The sequence below is a fragment of the Lycorma delicatula genome, chromosome 4 (genome assembly GCF_047948215.1).
Source record: "Lycorma delicatula isolate Av1 chromosome 4, ASM4794821v1, whole genome shotgun sequence".
Taxonomy (NCBI): domain Eukaryota; kingdom Metazoa; phylum Arthropoda; class Insecta; order Hemiptera; family Fulgoridae; genus Lycorma; species Lycorma delicatula.
Window position 1 is genome coordinate 68,811,834 of NC_134458.1, and position 17,329 is coordinate 68,829,162.

Consider the following 17,329-nt stretch of genomic DNA (forward strand, 5'->3'; position numbering starts at 1 on the left):
CAGTTGTTACATCAGGAAGTACAATTTTCGCCATGTGGATTTTACATTCTTGATCGTTTACAGCTTACTGTGGTAAGATTTAGAACTTCATAATTAATTATAAAATTTATATTTATTTATAAGCAACAAAAGCTAATGCCTAATCACAGTCATTTTATGAGATAGAAATTGAGCACGAAAAGTGTTAATCTTACCAGGATTTGAACCCAGAATCTTCTGGAAGAAAAGCCTCTGCATTGAAGGCTGGTGGAGTATAAATATTTGTACATTTACAACATTAGCTATCACAAATTTTCTTTCCCTAATTATGGTTTAAGACTTAACAAGCATCAGCCAATTGTGCATACTTTCTAAATGTATTGGTTCAACGATAGGCATTGATGAAATAACGCATACACATGGCTACTTTTTGTGTGACATTTTGTATTATTTCCTTAACTATATACTTGGCCAATATGTGATTGTTAATTAGCAAAGTAATGTGTTTTTGCATTCTTTTGTAATCTAATAACAACAAAAAAGAGCCTGAATGGAAACGTTATGACACTGAAGCTGTAATAATAGTCGTGGATCATGACAAAAGCACTAATTGCCAGTTAGTGCTGTGTAAAGATATGTATCGTGTAACAAAGAACAATATCAGCTGAAATTAAATTGTTAGGTCACAAGATTATTCCTCATAGGCGAGTATAAAACCAGTCTTCTGGCTGATAACTTTATACATATGCACCTCGTACTTTACTTAGCGTACTTATTACTTATTAGATGATCAGTTCATTTTATTACACTTTTCTTTTTTACTTTTATAAGCACCCTAAAATTTATATAACAATATTGTCTACAATGATGGATTTTGTTATAATAGTACTGAAAAAAAGACTGTTAATTTTAGTATATATTGAAATAAAATTTAGCCTGCGTCAGCTTTGATAGGAGAAAAATAGGCACATAAGAACACTTTCTTTCTTAATAGACAGGACTACAGAAATTTTTTATCACATTTATGTATTACAAAAAAATTGTTCTCTGAAATCTTCACATGATAAGATAAGTTTGGCTTGATGATTTCGCCACTTAAGCTTGAAGCTTGTGTATGGGATATGGAAATGAAGTTTTATAGTATATGAAAAATTTCATGCCTGACTAGAATTTGAACCCAGGAACTCTGGATGAAAGGATGCAACTTTATATTTATATGTATATATATTTTTTTTTTTTGAAGTTTAGGGGCATCGACTGTCATGGTCATTAGCTCGTTTCCACATCACAAAAAAAATAATGAACAATAAAATATTTCTTTCCCTCCCTGTTAAAAACACCAGCGACATAGTCAGTAGACTTGTCATAACAGATCATTCAAAAATAGCCTTGTACTTTAAAAAAACTTGTTAAAAAAACACTAAAACACACAAATCTAGGTGAGATTCGGTGAGAAAAGATTTTTAGTCGGTAGGGTGCAGGTAGACACACGCTTAGGGTGCAGGTAGACGGCTGTGCGAGACCGTTTATGGGGCGTGCTTAAATGGCATTTCTCTGACTCATCAAAAAAAACAAAAAAAAAGATTGAACCAATGCTTGGTAAAGTATCAACAATTCTTCTTTTTCAGATCCCTAATTCAAGTTTGACAGACACTTGATAACATTTAGGGCTTTCTGACACTGTGTTAGAGCTTGTCCACGTCGAATTGGCAAAGTTCAAATTTAAGCGACGGTTGCCTAACTACCGCGGAGCTAATATGTGCTACTCGTGGAAGCCAGTATATATACGGTATAATAAATTTTACGTTATATATACAGTAAAATGTTTTTTTTTATTTATAGTAATTTTTTAACTTTAATTTTTTGTATTAATTTACGGTTTTTTTAAAAGTATTTTTTACATTAATGTTTATTCCTATCAATAAACAAATTCATATCGTAAATTTTAAAATTATTTTTAATCTTATATTTGTACAAAAAAATAAATAAATTCATAACTGAATAAAACAATACACAAATATTTAGCTAACTTATTTTTATCACTCATATTAACTCGTTCTTGGACTATGCATGTGAGATTCAAGGTACGGAACCTTTTAGGCGAATTTTGAAGCACTTCTGGTTATCCATTCACTCTGAAATTTTGCATACAAGTTTTCTCCTGATGGCAACACATTTTCAAGCCCCTAAGATGCCCCAAGTTGCTAAATGAAAAAACTTCCCCTTGAGCTTATGCAACCTAGTTTACATGTATATTTTCATAGCGAAAGATATTTTCTTATTGAAAGTTAACCTAGCCTGTCTCGGTAAGTTTGGATCTAAAATTCGCACACGTTTGAAATAATAATTTTATCAAAACGTAGGGCTCTACCTACTATAACAACCGACTGGAGCTAAATGATAACACGCTATTAGTTTTATACACAAGATATACATTAGAGTATACGGTTGCTACTATCAATGCTGTATAGTACTGACCGAAATTTTGGGAAAATTTAGTACTTTTTAACCGGATCCGTATTTTCGGACGAAAATCTCAAAATCGGTCGATCTTAGTGCTATGAAAATTTTTTCGACCCCCCTTGTTGTTTCCCCATCCGCTTTCTGTAGTATCCATCGGATGATAATATTTTTAAGTGTCTCCGGGGCGCCGTTCGTAAATTGAGGAGTGAGTGCGATGGGGTGCCACCGTAATATCTCAGCAACCGCTCGTCCGATTTTCAGGATTCAAACGGCGTATGTATCAGCACATCGAGATTTAAAGCATCAGGTACACTCTTGATCGACTGGATCTTGGTTATCCGAGATTAAATCGTTTAGCCCTATATTTTGATTACGCTCACCCACCGTAAAACGTACCTATCTGATCTTCAGCTAAATACGATCAAACCTGTGCGTTACCGCAGCTGTAAAGTTTAAACTTATGAAGACTAAAAAGTACAAAATAAAAAAATACATAAAAAAACTTTTTAGAAACCACTCATATTAAATGCACTTAAAAGTATAAAATAAAAAATATATAAAAAAAAATTTAAACACCACTCTTAAATTAAACGTACTAAAAGGTAAAAAATAATTTTAGGTCGGTATCTCAGAATGGATTTGACAACAAGCTTTGATGATTTTATGTAAGATTATGTGAAAGTCATAGCTTCAAATTGAAAAGTTGATGTTTTTAACAATTTTTTTTTTATGCGTGATGAATGGCTTAAAGAGTGGGGTGCAAGCACCCCAGTTCACTTTAAAGACAGTTCATCTGAGAATGATAATCACCTGAGGAAGATTTGGCTTTCCACATTGTCAAGCAGTTGAGAACCAATCTCATTTCAAAAGGAGAAAGGATAATAGTTATCCAATAATAATAATTATTATCCTTTCTCCCTTTGAAATTGGCACAGCAAAAACAACTCAGGCGAATTTGAAGGTTGCCAACATTTCTGTTGACAATGAGAACTTAAAATATAAGTCTCATCGACGTAGACAACTGGTCTTCCTTCAGCTCGATCTACGTCTTCCTTGGTCTTCTTCAACTTTATTGAAACACACAAATCGTTTGTACTGAATATCATGTTTTTCAATAAGGATTGCCCTGTTATTTCTGATTCTCTTCCGTTTGAAGTCCATGCAAAAAAAATGTCCGTAAGCTACTCTTTTGCCCGTTAAATTCACCATCACTTTTAAGTTTTGCCGTAAGTTTCCTTAGAGAAGGCAAGCAGTCCTCGTGTAAGTAAAATTTTAACACTTTACGTCGTATGGCATTCCGATTAAAACTTTCCCGGTCTGTCACTTCCTTTTAGTGTTTTGGGAAGAGAACTGAATATTTTTCGGAAGCTATTTCACCAGTAATCCGTTTAACTGTTCTTTTTGAGACTGCTGTGGCACACGCAACACGTTCTACAACTTTTTTGGTGTTACTAGCAAACATTCAACTGCAGCTTTTCCTGCCATGTGATTAAAAACGTTGTGTATAATGTCTTTCTCTTGGCGGTGAATGTCTTTTCTACGTAAATTAGTCATAATGTGCAAAATAATAAAATCAATTCGCTACAATAAGAATAGAACCGACAAAAATTTACTAATTTAACGCGAATAGATTACTTTTAAAATTTCGCTTAAAACTTCAACTACTTTCAAGAATTGAAACTCAAAGAACGCTATAATCGGACGATAACCTTACTCTTGGGATACACACAATTAAGTGGACAAGTTTTAACTGCAAATACAGTGTAAATTAGAACGGAATCATTAACAAAAACAAGTTAGTCTCTGTTGTGAATCAGGAACGGTTTGTATAATTAGAGATTTAATGTTTCATTTGAATGTTCAGAATGACACATCGTTCGGTTATTATTTACTCAAACCTAAATAAAGAAACTTTTCTTACGTATGACTGATAGCCTAGGCTAGCGTACGGTTGTTCCCCACTCCCAGAAAAAAGGGCGAAGAACATAGCATTAACAGTAGACATCAATCTTGTGCGTGTTTGGCTTGGATATTTTTTACAGTTATAAACAGTGGCGGCTCGCGTTTAGACACTGTGAAACTGCAGCATCCCCTATTTCCACTTGATATTATCGATAACATTTAATATGAGTCCTTTATTCTTTAATTCTTTCTTTATACTTGTACAATGTATAATTCTTAAGCTTAATGTCAGTAGCCATTCCCCAGTTTATGGAAAAGATACAAAAATCTTTGTACGGAATTGTGCGCTTCACAGTTCCAGCGGTCTGGTCTTTGGCTGTTGTGCGCATGCGCACATAGAATGCTGCACGCGAGGCTGCGAGGGAGGGAGAGCACTGACGCTCCCACAATGCCAACCCTGGCGTGCTGGTGGAGGTAGTTTTTTTTTTACTCCGCGTGTGTATGGAACGTTCCTTCTTCGTTCCCCTTTTCTAGTTTAGTCGGTAGAAGGAATATGAAAACGGTTCAGTTGATGTTTTTATTAGTAATCAGAAGATGGCGGAAAGCAAGGCCTCTTTGATTGTCAAATCTGTCCAAAAACACGCTGGAAGGGCGAAAGAGAAGGTAATTAGTAAAAACAAATTATGTATTTTTTCTGCGTACATAAAAACTTTAATTAAGCACCATTGGACTAGAGTGGTTTTAAGCGGACATTTTATTAAGTTATCTAATAATATTAAAAAAAAATTATCTCTATTGATATTTTATTATTTATTCGGTTAAACCGAATACCATATTCTTGAATGTGATAAAGTGTAGAATTAGATTATTATCCTGCTTCCAGCTATTCTATTTGATTCATTTTTTCGGTTCTTTTATTTTACAGAAAACTTTAACTATGGCCTTGAAAAGGTCCACAAAAAAATGTTCTCGACCAGCACCCCCACTAATTTTAGCTACGAGCCGCCACTGGTTATAAAACTATAAATAAATACATTTAAGGCTAAACACTAATCAATAACCAATTAGTCTGCATAATATTGCATAACATACCTATTTCACTATCTAATAAAGAAATAAACTATTAATTTATAAACTCAGGATTAAATAAGTAACAAATAAATACAAGACGTGAATTTGTTCATTGATTGGAATAAACTATAGTCGTACCTACTACGTACTGTCTTTAATCGAGTAGTATTATAAACCCGTGCTCGTTAGGCAGCAAGATATACAGCTATGGTGTTCATCAGATCTGTACAAATTCGGCTTGGACACCCTATACTAGTTCTATTATATGCGCCCTCCATGAAAGGTATCTGTCTAAAATGAGACCTAAGAAACAAACTGTTTCTTTAAATCCACTGTTGTCTGTTGTCAAAACTGTTGTGTATTCTGTAATACTGTTGTCTATTGTCAAAACTGGACTTCTGTAATCCGATCTTATCCTAGTGAGGTGCACACAACATGTCTTCTCAGTTGAAAACCGAAATCCGTCCTGTTTGCTACTTCGACGAGCTTGCTAATAGCCATTTGTAGCTTGTATTTGACCATTGTGGTTTGACTGCTGGTGTAGAAAATCGCAAGGTCAACCACATATAAACTTCTTCCAATATCAGATGGTAATAAGCTTGTTCACTACGATTGTGAACAAGGTTTCGCTAAGCGGCGATCCTTGAGATACTCGATTTTCTAACTTCCTGATCGACGAATATTGGCACTCAATTCTGACGCACAAGTGTCTTTCGTCCAAATAACTTTTAATAATACTTGGAAGTCTTTCTCTTATTCCCCAATCTTGTAATTGTTTTAAGATGCCGCATCTCCAAGTCATATCAAAAGCTTTCTCTAAATCAAAAAAAGACGGCAACACAATGTTTGCTATTCATAAAGCTATTAATATAAAATTTTCAATTTTAATCATCTGGTCTGTGGTGGAATGAAATTTATGATACCTCGTCTGATGGGGTGAAATCCATTCGTCTTTTTCAAGCACCCACAGGAGTCGATAATTTATCATACCCTCTAAAAGTTTTCCCAGTACGCGAGTAAGCGAGATAGGTCGGTAGCTCCGTGATCCAAGGGACTTTTCCTTTTTTTAAATAGAAGCTATAATCTCTTTTTTCCATGATCGTGGATATATATTCGAAATTCAAATTTGATCAAAAGAGTTCTAGTATTTTCTTCCTTGTAATGACATCTAGCATTCTGATCATTTCATATCGGATGTTGACTGGACCAGCGGTAGTGTTCGCTGTTTTACTCAGAGCGTAATTGAATTCTTCCTCGGTGAAATTTTCATTATTATACAATTTGTTCTGAGTATGAAATTTTGTGTTTTATAAAATTATAATTTTCTGTTGCACTGACAGCTTTAGTGACTCGCAAATTTCTCAGCTATGTCCAAAGACGAGTCTAGAAGCTTTTCTCTAATGCAGGTAATCTGGTGGTAGGATGATCTACCGGATACCGCTTTTACTTTATTCCATATCTATGCCGAAGTGGTCTGTCTTGTTATAGAGGAGACATATTTTTTCCAGGCGGTTCTTTTTTCAGTTAAAATAGTTCTTTTAGCGCTAGCCCTGCATTTTTTTAATTTAATTAAATTTTCTTGCATTGGTCTTTTCTTAAAAATGTTAAAAGTCCTTTCTTCTTTTCAATAACATCACGTACAGCATCCGACCACCAAGGAACAGGTGATCGTTGCATCATCCCTGAAATTTGAGGGATGTACCTTGATGCTGCAGCAGCGATGATGTTTGTTACATGTTCAACATCGCTGTTGATGACTACAGTTAGATTTTGAATATGGATATCCTTAATGAAACTAATCCAGACAGCTTAGCCAAAAACCCATCTCTTATGTATGGAATACAATTTAACGGGTATATTTAATGACACTACGATTAAAACGTGATCACTTCCATGTAAATCCTCAGCAACTTTCCAATCTAATTTAGGTGGCGCTAGCAAAAGCTAAATCAATGCAGGATGAAGAACCATCTCTGACATTAAAGAAGGTTCCTGTGCCAGTATTTAATAATATGAAATCTGAGTTTAGTAGAAAACCTTCAACTGATTTTCCCGCGGGGTCCAAACGATTGGATCGCCAAAGATGATTATCAGCATTACAATCCGCTACAAAGATAACAGAGGACCTGTTTCGGATAACAGACGACGTCTCATGCAGTCGTGTTTCTGTTAATAGATGACACGTATTGCTGCCAGGATCGTTTTTTAGAATCTATCATAAGTCTTTTTGTATACATTCTGTATTTTTTAAAGGCAATTAGATTTTCTAATGTTGGATGTTTCTTAAAAGCGTTATATGCTTATTTCTTTCTTTTTATAGCTTCACTTATTTTATCGTTCCACCTCGAAACGGGTCGCTTCTTGAGTTTCCCGGATGTTCTGGGAATATATCTTGATGCCGCGTCAAATATAGCGTTCGTCATATCGTCAACATCTGTTTCCATAACTCTAGTTGTTTCAGGGATTATCGTATTAGCTGTGAACTTCGTCCAATCTGCCTTATCAAACAGCCATCTTTTGGAAATAGGATATATTTTTCTTGTAGCATCAGTTACAATTTGCAGCGGGAAATAATCACTTCCATGTAGATCTAAAACTTTGGAAGTGTTCCTCGGTGCTATCGATGCACTTATAAATTCTAGATCTATACAGGACGTCGATACATCTCTGGCACTGAAAAAAGTTCCTGAACCATCATTTAAGATAACGAAATCAGAATATAATAGGAGTTTTACCAATTCTCTTCCGCGGGGATCTACTTGATCCGATCCCCAAAGAGAATTATGTGCAATTAAAGTCACCCACCACTAGTGTGGGTGGGGTAAACTGTGCAATTAATCGTGTTATGTCATCCTCATTCCAATCAAAATTCGGCAAGTATATGCTGTAGATAGTGATCTGCAGTGGACGCTTCATTCTGATATCGACCGCTTGCAGATTTGTGTTTATTTCAATCGCTTCGGTGGTAGCTCTAGTTGATATTGGTATGCCTCCACCTCTAACTCATATCTGGCGGTTGTTATCGTCGATAAGTATTATATCTTCTTAGGTGGAAATTTTCATTTCGGCGAAAATATGTTTCTTGCAGACATATACAAATTGGGTCTACATCAAGTACCAAGCTTTGGAGTTCATATGTGTTTGACAAACATCCATTGATTTCCATTAAAGAATCGAATCGCTTATTTTTTTAACGAGATAATCTCGTGGTTTGACTTTCGACCATCCTTTTTTCTTCTTTTCCACCTTTCGAACAGTTTCGTGTTCGATAAGTATGTCATCGCCCGTGTAGCTCCCGGCCTCCGAATCGGTGACCATCGACGCCGCGGTTGACGACAGTCATGAATCGGTACTTGGTTTAGGTGCCGATTCAGAGGCGGGGCCTGACAGACCCCCGAAACAGGAGTCGCACCAGTTATCGTCTCAGGCAAGAAGTAAACAGGCCTTCCTGTGTGGTTTTTTGTGGCCTCTGTGATTTGGAGACCATCTCAGTTGTAGAAGGTTTGGGAGCCACCATAGAAATCTCTGAAGCAACCACTTTTCTCGCACCATCATCTGACAGATTTTGAACCTTTGCTGGTTTAGTAGCTGTCTGCTTCGATCAGATGCGTTTTTGCTCATGGTTGGCGTATTATTTAGAGCCTTCGTCTTTATCAAAGGTTTTGTAAATGAGTGAAAGACTTCATTCTGTTGTCTATTATTCTCTCAATCGTAGTAGCTAATGTGGGCACAAGTTTTCCGAGAAGCTGGTCTGTAACAACAGCAGTTGGAGCTTTAACATAAGTTGTTGCTGCTCTAGGCTTGCGGGCGCTTACAATCATCTTTGTCGAAGTAGCTGACCTTCTGCAGGGTTTTGACTTTCTGTACAGCTACCTCGTCTTTCTAAACAGGACAGTTTCTTGGTCTGCATGAATGCTGTCCTTTACAGTTTACACAGGAAGGAGGATTCCTGCACGGTTCCCCTTCATGAATTTCTTCACCAACATGCATATTTGTGGATTTTCGCTTCGAGCAGCGGTGTGGCCAAAGCGTTGATACCTGAAACATCTCATTGGTTGAAACACAAAAGCTCGCACATCCAATCGTTGTATTCTTGCACGCACTTTCTCTGGCAGGGTTGGTTTCTTGAAAGTAAGAACATGTGAGGTAGACGGAAGAACTTTGCCGTTCCTCCTCATGTTCAGCATTCGGCCTTCTATCACTCCTTCGGGTGTCAACTCTTCTACAATTTCCTGCTCTGTACAGATGAGTAGATCCCTACAAACCACAACACCCTTTGATGTATTGAGGGTGTTGTATGGATCGACTCGTACAGCAAACTCACCATCTTCTTTCGCTCAAAGATCTTCTGTAACTGGTTGTCATTAGTCGTCTCTACATGAAGCCTGTTTTAAGTTTTATGGTTTTTCTTTTCAAGGCCTCCAGCACAATTACTTATATCTCGAGCAATAAGGAAAGGACTTACCCTCGAAAGATTACTGTCCTCTCTACTAATTACCATATATTTATGTTTAGAAAAACTATTGTTGTATAAAGCCCTCTGTATACTCTTAACCTACTTTTCCATCCTTCCTGACTCATGACTCTTTCTGCGTTTCGCCTGTTCAAGACGAGGGTATACGTTAACCCTCTGTCACGTTTGATGTTTGTTCAACTTGCATGATTTTCTATTCCTTCTGTAGCAAGGCTAGCCACTGGGGTACACCCCCACTCCAAAGTTTTCAGGGTTCCCATGCACCGAGATACATGGGCACCTTAGCTACATTCTTGCCATCGCAGGGCGCATGAGGACAGTGGAAGGGCTTCCGTTATACCACCAACCACTTCGACCCTGGCCGCCACATCGCCATCTCTAAAGATGATGTGGATCCATTTCCTTAATCATTTTAATTTTCATATCTGCAGGTGTCCAAAAAATCCAGTCCTTGTAGAACGACCTGTAAGTGGAATCAGGCCGAAGAAAATTCCATCTTCGAGGAAACACTTGGAGCCCGTTAGCCAGCATTATGAATAGTACTTATGTACAGCTGTTGCCGCCCTGGACATGGACATAGATGTTATGTTCCGGACGTGGGGATTATCTACCTCAGGGCATTTTTACTATTATTTTATTATTATTATTATTATTATTTTTATGTACTTAAATCAGAATACACAAAATTTATTTGATACTCAACTGTATTTTATGGCTCCACAGCTATGTATGATGACCACACCCGCAGTTAAGTCTATTGTAAAGAACAGTTATTAAACTCATTTTCAAATAAAAACATTTCAATTAATAAATAAATTATGGCTTGAAGAGTTTAGATTTTACTTTTCCTTCATTGAAATACTGCAATAGTTTATGATTTAGATGAAGCACATGAATGATTTGACATATTTTACATAAACTATATCTAAATATTGTAGTAATCATTATAAATGCAAATGTGTATGTTTTTTTGTCAATTTTTATTGAAAGCCTCTTGCCTCATTTCCAGCAGCCAACTGCAGCTAAGGTGATTGCTGAATCTGTAAATTTTAATGTAGTCACATTGTCTTACATACAGTTCACAATAATCAGCCGAATGAAGGAGTGGGAGAAATGTTTTAGCAATAGCAGAAAATTACTAAATCAGGCATATTCAGTGATAAGAGATTGTGTGTTATTAGTCTGCATCGAATAATACATTATAGGACTGACTTGCATGCCACATCTAACACTGCAATTATTTTGATAATATAAATCAAAATACGGGTAATTTCATTAAACATTATATTGCATAAGTTACTTTTTTTTCCAAGAGTGAACAATTCTAGATTTATATTGCTGTCATTTAAAACAACTAATTTGAAATATTAAATCAAAATACTTAATGGGTAAAACTGTTCATGTTAAGTAAAAAAATCATTTTATAAAAAAAAAACATCTTTATCTTATAAATAATCTAAATAAAATTTCTTTTAAAAATTAACTACTTAAATAATGCGTTAATGTAACTAAAATTGAAATGTTGAGCCTGATAGGTTTCTTGATGTCTGATATGAAATTTAACAAAGTTCTTATATGCAAGAGAGTCTTATTAGCAAACAAAGACATATGAATGAGAGGAGATAACATTAAGAAACGGAGAAGATAACATTATGGAGAATTGAAGAAATTAATTGTATAAAGAGAACACATTTGCAGGACATAACATTTTTTATTTTATTAGATGACTATATTCAAATACATTATTAATTAGAATATCTACTTTAGTTATAAAAAGATAAATTTCAATTATTGATAAACCATTAATTAATTATCATATCAAAATATGGTGATCAGTGTTTTATTTTTCAGATTATCAGTGGGATAGCAACGTATCTGGTTATTCTGATCCAGTTTCAAATGTCAACATGAATTATTTTTGGCCCAATATTACGTAAATCCTACACTATATTTGTAAAATTGAACTATTTTTCATGTTTATACTTTACAATGCTACATTTAAAGCCCAAAATTTTACATTAACTTGTATGAAAATTATTCTGTATAAAATTTGATCTGGTTTTATCATTTGTGAAGCGTAAACCTAGTAAACAGTGTGTCCGAGAAGTCCCCGAACTAGTTAAATATATGTTGTGGAGTAAGTACATATTTTGAACACATATATACATTTGTACTTTGAATAATCTAGTGGATTTGTGTTTGTACCATTGTACTGGGTGCACAGAGCTGTTATTTCCTCGTCTTCTTTGAAATGTAGCGAGCATCTCCGGCGTTTTGATTCGAAAGGCTGGTCCACACTGTTATAACCCACCGGCTTAGTCTAGTGGTGAACGCGTCTTCCCAAATCAACTGATTTGGAAGTCGAGACTTCCAGCATTCAAGTCCTAGTAAAGTCAGTTATTTTTACACGGATTTGAATACCAGATGGTGGATACCGGTGTTCTTTGGTGGTTGGATTTCAATTAACCACACATCTCAGGAATGGTCGAACTGAGATTGTACAAGAGTACACTCATACATATCATCCTCAGAAAGGTAATTACCGGAGGCTAAACAAAAAAGAAAGTCCACATTGTTATGCAGTTCTTTATTTTTCCGTATAGAAGTTGAGATACGTAGGCCTTAATTATTCCCCCACAATGACTAGTCGGGTGAGGTATGATCGGGGCTTCGTGATGGCCACTGCAAAGGGACCGGTAATGCTTATGAACCACAGCCGATCCGACGGCCTTGAAATTGCTATAAGTTAATAAATAAATAAGTAAATCTTTATTCTGATCGCAACATAAGGAATATGTTATATCGATCAGGTCAATGTAAGATAAATTATAAATATAAAAATAAATTATATAAAAACAAACAAATGAAATAATGTTAAGGTAAATACATTAAATCTAAAAATATACTACAAAATAATTCATGATTCAGAAGCCGCTACTGAAAATTATTTTGAGCATATATTTATGTAGACGTTGAAAAGGATGCAGACAAATCTTTTTTTTGTTCTCTGTTGTTTTTTAATTAGTATTATATACAAATTCATCAACAGAGTAGTATTTTTTCGTAAAAAATTGTTTAATTGTATTTTAAATAAATTAGCGGGAAGATTATTCAAATGATTCGAAAATTTATTAAAAATCGCAACGGAACCATAAGGTTCTTTCCCGTAAGCCGAAGTATTGTGTTAGATTATACGAAAACAGTTCCGTTATCTATTTTGGCAAAGATGTATATTGTTATTTTTTAAGATTAAGTGACCATTATTTTTTGCAGAGATTGCACATTCATAAATATTAACAAAGGATAAGTTAACATATTTAACTTTCTAACTATCGATCTACGATTCATTCTTATTGGCGCCAAATAATGATCGGACATCCCGTCTTTGTAATCTTAAAACACGTTCTAACTGTTTGAGGGAGCCCCAAGAGATGTCATTACTTTATACCAGATATATGTAGGCATAATAAATATTTAATAATGATGACAAGCTTAGCTTTTTATTAAGACGCTTTAGAGCCAAATAATACGGTTAATTTTTTCAATCGAAATTAATTGATCATTCCACGAGAACTTGTCATTTAAGAAAACACCCAGAAATTTCTCTTTGTGGGCATAGTATGGTTATCATGAATAGGAATAACGCCCATGTGATCAACAATATTACAGCTACCTGAGAAGCACAATGCAACGGTTTTTTCCATATTTAAAGTTAAATAGTTACAATAAATTCAGTGAGTGATTTTCACTGTATGGATTATTGTCTATTCAGAAAATCGCGCACTCGAAGAGCAAAATCAGCTGAAGTCCTGTCTTTCTGTAACCAGTCACGTTCCATGATACCCTTCACTTGAAGTTGAGGTATCTTTCCAATATTTTCAAATAAGAATCATCATTCACATACTCATTAAAAAAATATTGTTTGAACAAGTATTGCGATATCATCCCGGTCCATATGTGGTGAATTCCCTGAACTCACATTCAAAATTAGTATTCTCCTTAGCCCAGAAAACCAAATTTCTGGTTCATGAGCAGCTACAAAATGCTAATTGATCAGAAAACAATACACTCTTGTGCGGGACACCGCACTTGGAAATGTACTATAATAAAACGCAGGCTACAACACGTTGTTCCATGTCACCATCCGATAGTTCATTCACAAAAGCTCGAAATGGTTTCATATTCAAGTCTTTTTAAAATGATCACGCATGTTGACCACGATATATTAAGTTCGCTCGCTCGTCTATGAATAGATTTAATTGAAGAGTGCTTCAATTAATCGTAGATGACGCATTTTTATGATGGTCTTTTTTCGTCGACTACGCGGGCTGTCAGAAACACAATTGGAAGAATTTATGGCATTGTTTGCCCTTTGCGTCGTCGTTCGTGCAAACAAAAATGTCACCAACTGCTCCTCAATACTGTAACGGCATCCGTTCACATCAACTGAAGCAAGCATCAACTGAAACGAGAGTGAGTGACTGCCCTGTGTAATCTTGAGAGATGGGATACCAGCCTTGACAAAGAAATTATTTTTCAGGACCGAATATCTTGCGATTTTCAAAATAGTAATAATGTGTTACTTGTTGGAAGGGGTTCGAAGACTTTTCGGACATACTGTAAAAATGTATCATCTGTTGTTTTTAATGTTTAACTAAATTACACACATCAAATTTTTTTTTATAAAATATGAACCATATCTTGTTTATAAAAAAAGCTTAATGATGCCAGAAAATCTCATTAGATCCAATGGTATGCTGAATAGCGTGGACAGAGATTAAGGAAGTTATAAATGCATGAAACTGAAACATGCATTAACAGAATACAAATACAAGTATATTTGCAAATAGCTTTTCTATGATCACAAGCGATACACTGCTACAACTTTAAGGATTAATGATTATGCACCAGACGGTCAATAAATATAAATAAGAATGTAGGAAACTTTTATCTCATACAACAGAACATGTCATCATTTTCTAGGGTTTAGTAACAAACTGATGCTCAGTTGTGTAGGCCTGCATATTAATATACCATTAATATCATTTAATATATTAATATATCATACATTTTATTATTACTAAACTTACTCATTATTGCTTTTCACTAAACATAACTTTTATGTTAAAAAATTAAATAATTAATTTATGAAGAATTTAACATTTAATTTTTTTGTGTTTACCTAATAATGTTTTTTTTTTAAGATTTATTTATTATTTAAAATATATTAATATGATTATCGTTAAAGAATCTCCCCACTGGCATTCAATTCAAAGTGTCCTCTGTAATGATTATGGAAAAAGAAAGTTGTTAACAACCTTGGATTATCATATTTTTGAGCCGGGTACTAGACAACAATTTTTCCTGAAATATTTATATATAAACATTACATATCTGTAGAAATATTTATAGGAAGAACATCATATAACGCTAAGGCATACTAGCTTCCTGAGAATTAGATAAGTAAATTAAGGTTAGGTTAAGTTAGGTATTTTTATGCGGTGAAAAAAGTAATATTAATTATATTTTTTATTGCTTCATTCTATTTCATCTCTTTCAATAAATATCTACTACTGGATATCACTTGAATTCATAGAGAATATTTTACAATTAGTGGAATAATAAAAAAGGCCCCTATAAATTGTTCGTGTTATAATTGGAATAATTATGTGTTAATAATTGCTATATTATTACAAGATAAGTTGGCCTTGTATAGAAGCCTGTATCAGAAGCAATTAGTAAAAAAGGTCTTCATACAGATGATATCTTGATATTTCACTGTTATTAAGATGTAAACAGATCAGAAAAAAGATGGAGAGAATTAAGATCCTCCAAGCCAATATTTACCACAGTAAGACACTATTGGTTGTTTAATATAATAAGTTCCTCTTTGAAGACTGCTTCTTAATCCTAATTCAAAACCATGGATTTGTTGAGGGCTAAATAACACGTAAAGTGTTAATTTAAAGTACGTCTACTTACAATAACAGAATAGTGAATTTGTGAAAAAACAAAGTGCTTGACAGTGAATTTAAAAAAATAAAAATTATCACAAATATTGATTTAGTCATAGTAGTGATCAGTTCAGTCTTTCGTTAAACAGCAAGGCTCTTCCATCAACCAGCAAACTTGACAACTTGGTATTGATGTGAATTACCATAACATCTTTCATAGCTAAATCAGCACTTTTCTCAAACTGAAGAATATGCTAATAAAATCTGAGTAAGGGGTTAAAAGTACTTTTAAAGAAAACTTTTAAAGAATTAATTTTCAAGTGATCAATAATATTAAATATATAAGAAAGATCAAATGAGGTATCTGGTAACCTTTTTGTAATAAAGTCAGTGAAATGATTTCACAGATTAATTGCTAGGGATGCTTATACACCACTGAGCACCCTAGAAGTTCCCAAGAAAACAAACCATTTCTAGTTAAAACACTTTAGAGTTGCTTCTCCAGATTCATTTTTCAAGGGGTAACACACTGCTCTGGGAATCAATACTCTGGTCCACTATAGGATGGGGATAACATGAAATCTTATAGTTATACGTAGTGATTTAAAAAATCAAAAAATCATATAATATAGCATACGTCAATTTCTCAGCAGATTGAACTACAGTTACTTTTTTTCATAACCTATGGAACTTTCCTTAATACACTTCCTACAAATATATCTTACAAGCAGATCAAGCTTATTATCCCTGGCAGCCTCCACTCTTAGATGAATAAAGTGAACATTTCTTAGTGAATTTACTAAAATAAATCAAGTTCAACTTAGTTTACTAAGTGGAAGTTTTATAATCAGAGTACACCTCAAGGTAGTATACTGCTACCGTTGTTTGTAACATTATTTTGATGGCTTGGTCGTCAAAATTAATGAGGAAGATTATTGTAAATAAGATTTACAAACATTATCATTGTTTTAATTATAATACTGGAAAAATTCCCCAAAAAAATCCTGTAATGATGATGAAATTTAATTACATGTTATAGAGAATTTCATTATTGCAACCCTTCAGTCACCATTGAAGATGTTAAAGGAACTCATAACATAAAATTAAAGAACTATCTGATATTTAGACAGTGAGTTCCTCCTGTTTGATTATTTAGATGGAGCTGATCTTTGTAGTAAATCATAGTGTATTTAGATTTTTCAGAGTTTTCCAGCTAAGATATTTTTATATTTCTTAATTGCTTATATCTGTGTCTGGAGATGAAATATATTGATAAATGATAGTCATTTCCTCAATCAAGTGTTGCTTAAACTCCTTGCTTCAAACCAGTTTCACTCCTTAATGGTAAATCTATAAAAGGCTGTTATAAACAAACTGCAATGGGTATGCATGTATTCATGTTGGAAGGTAATGAGAGAGCTGTTCAGACTAAGGGATATTAAGACATCATTACTTGAACCTAAATCAGTGTGTGGAATCGGCATAA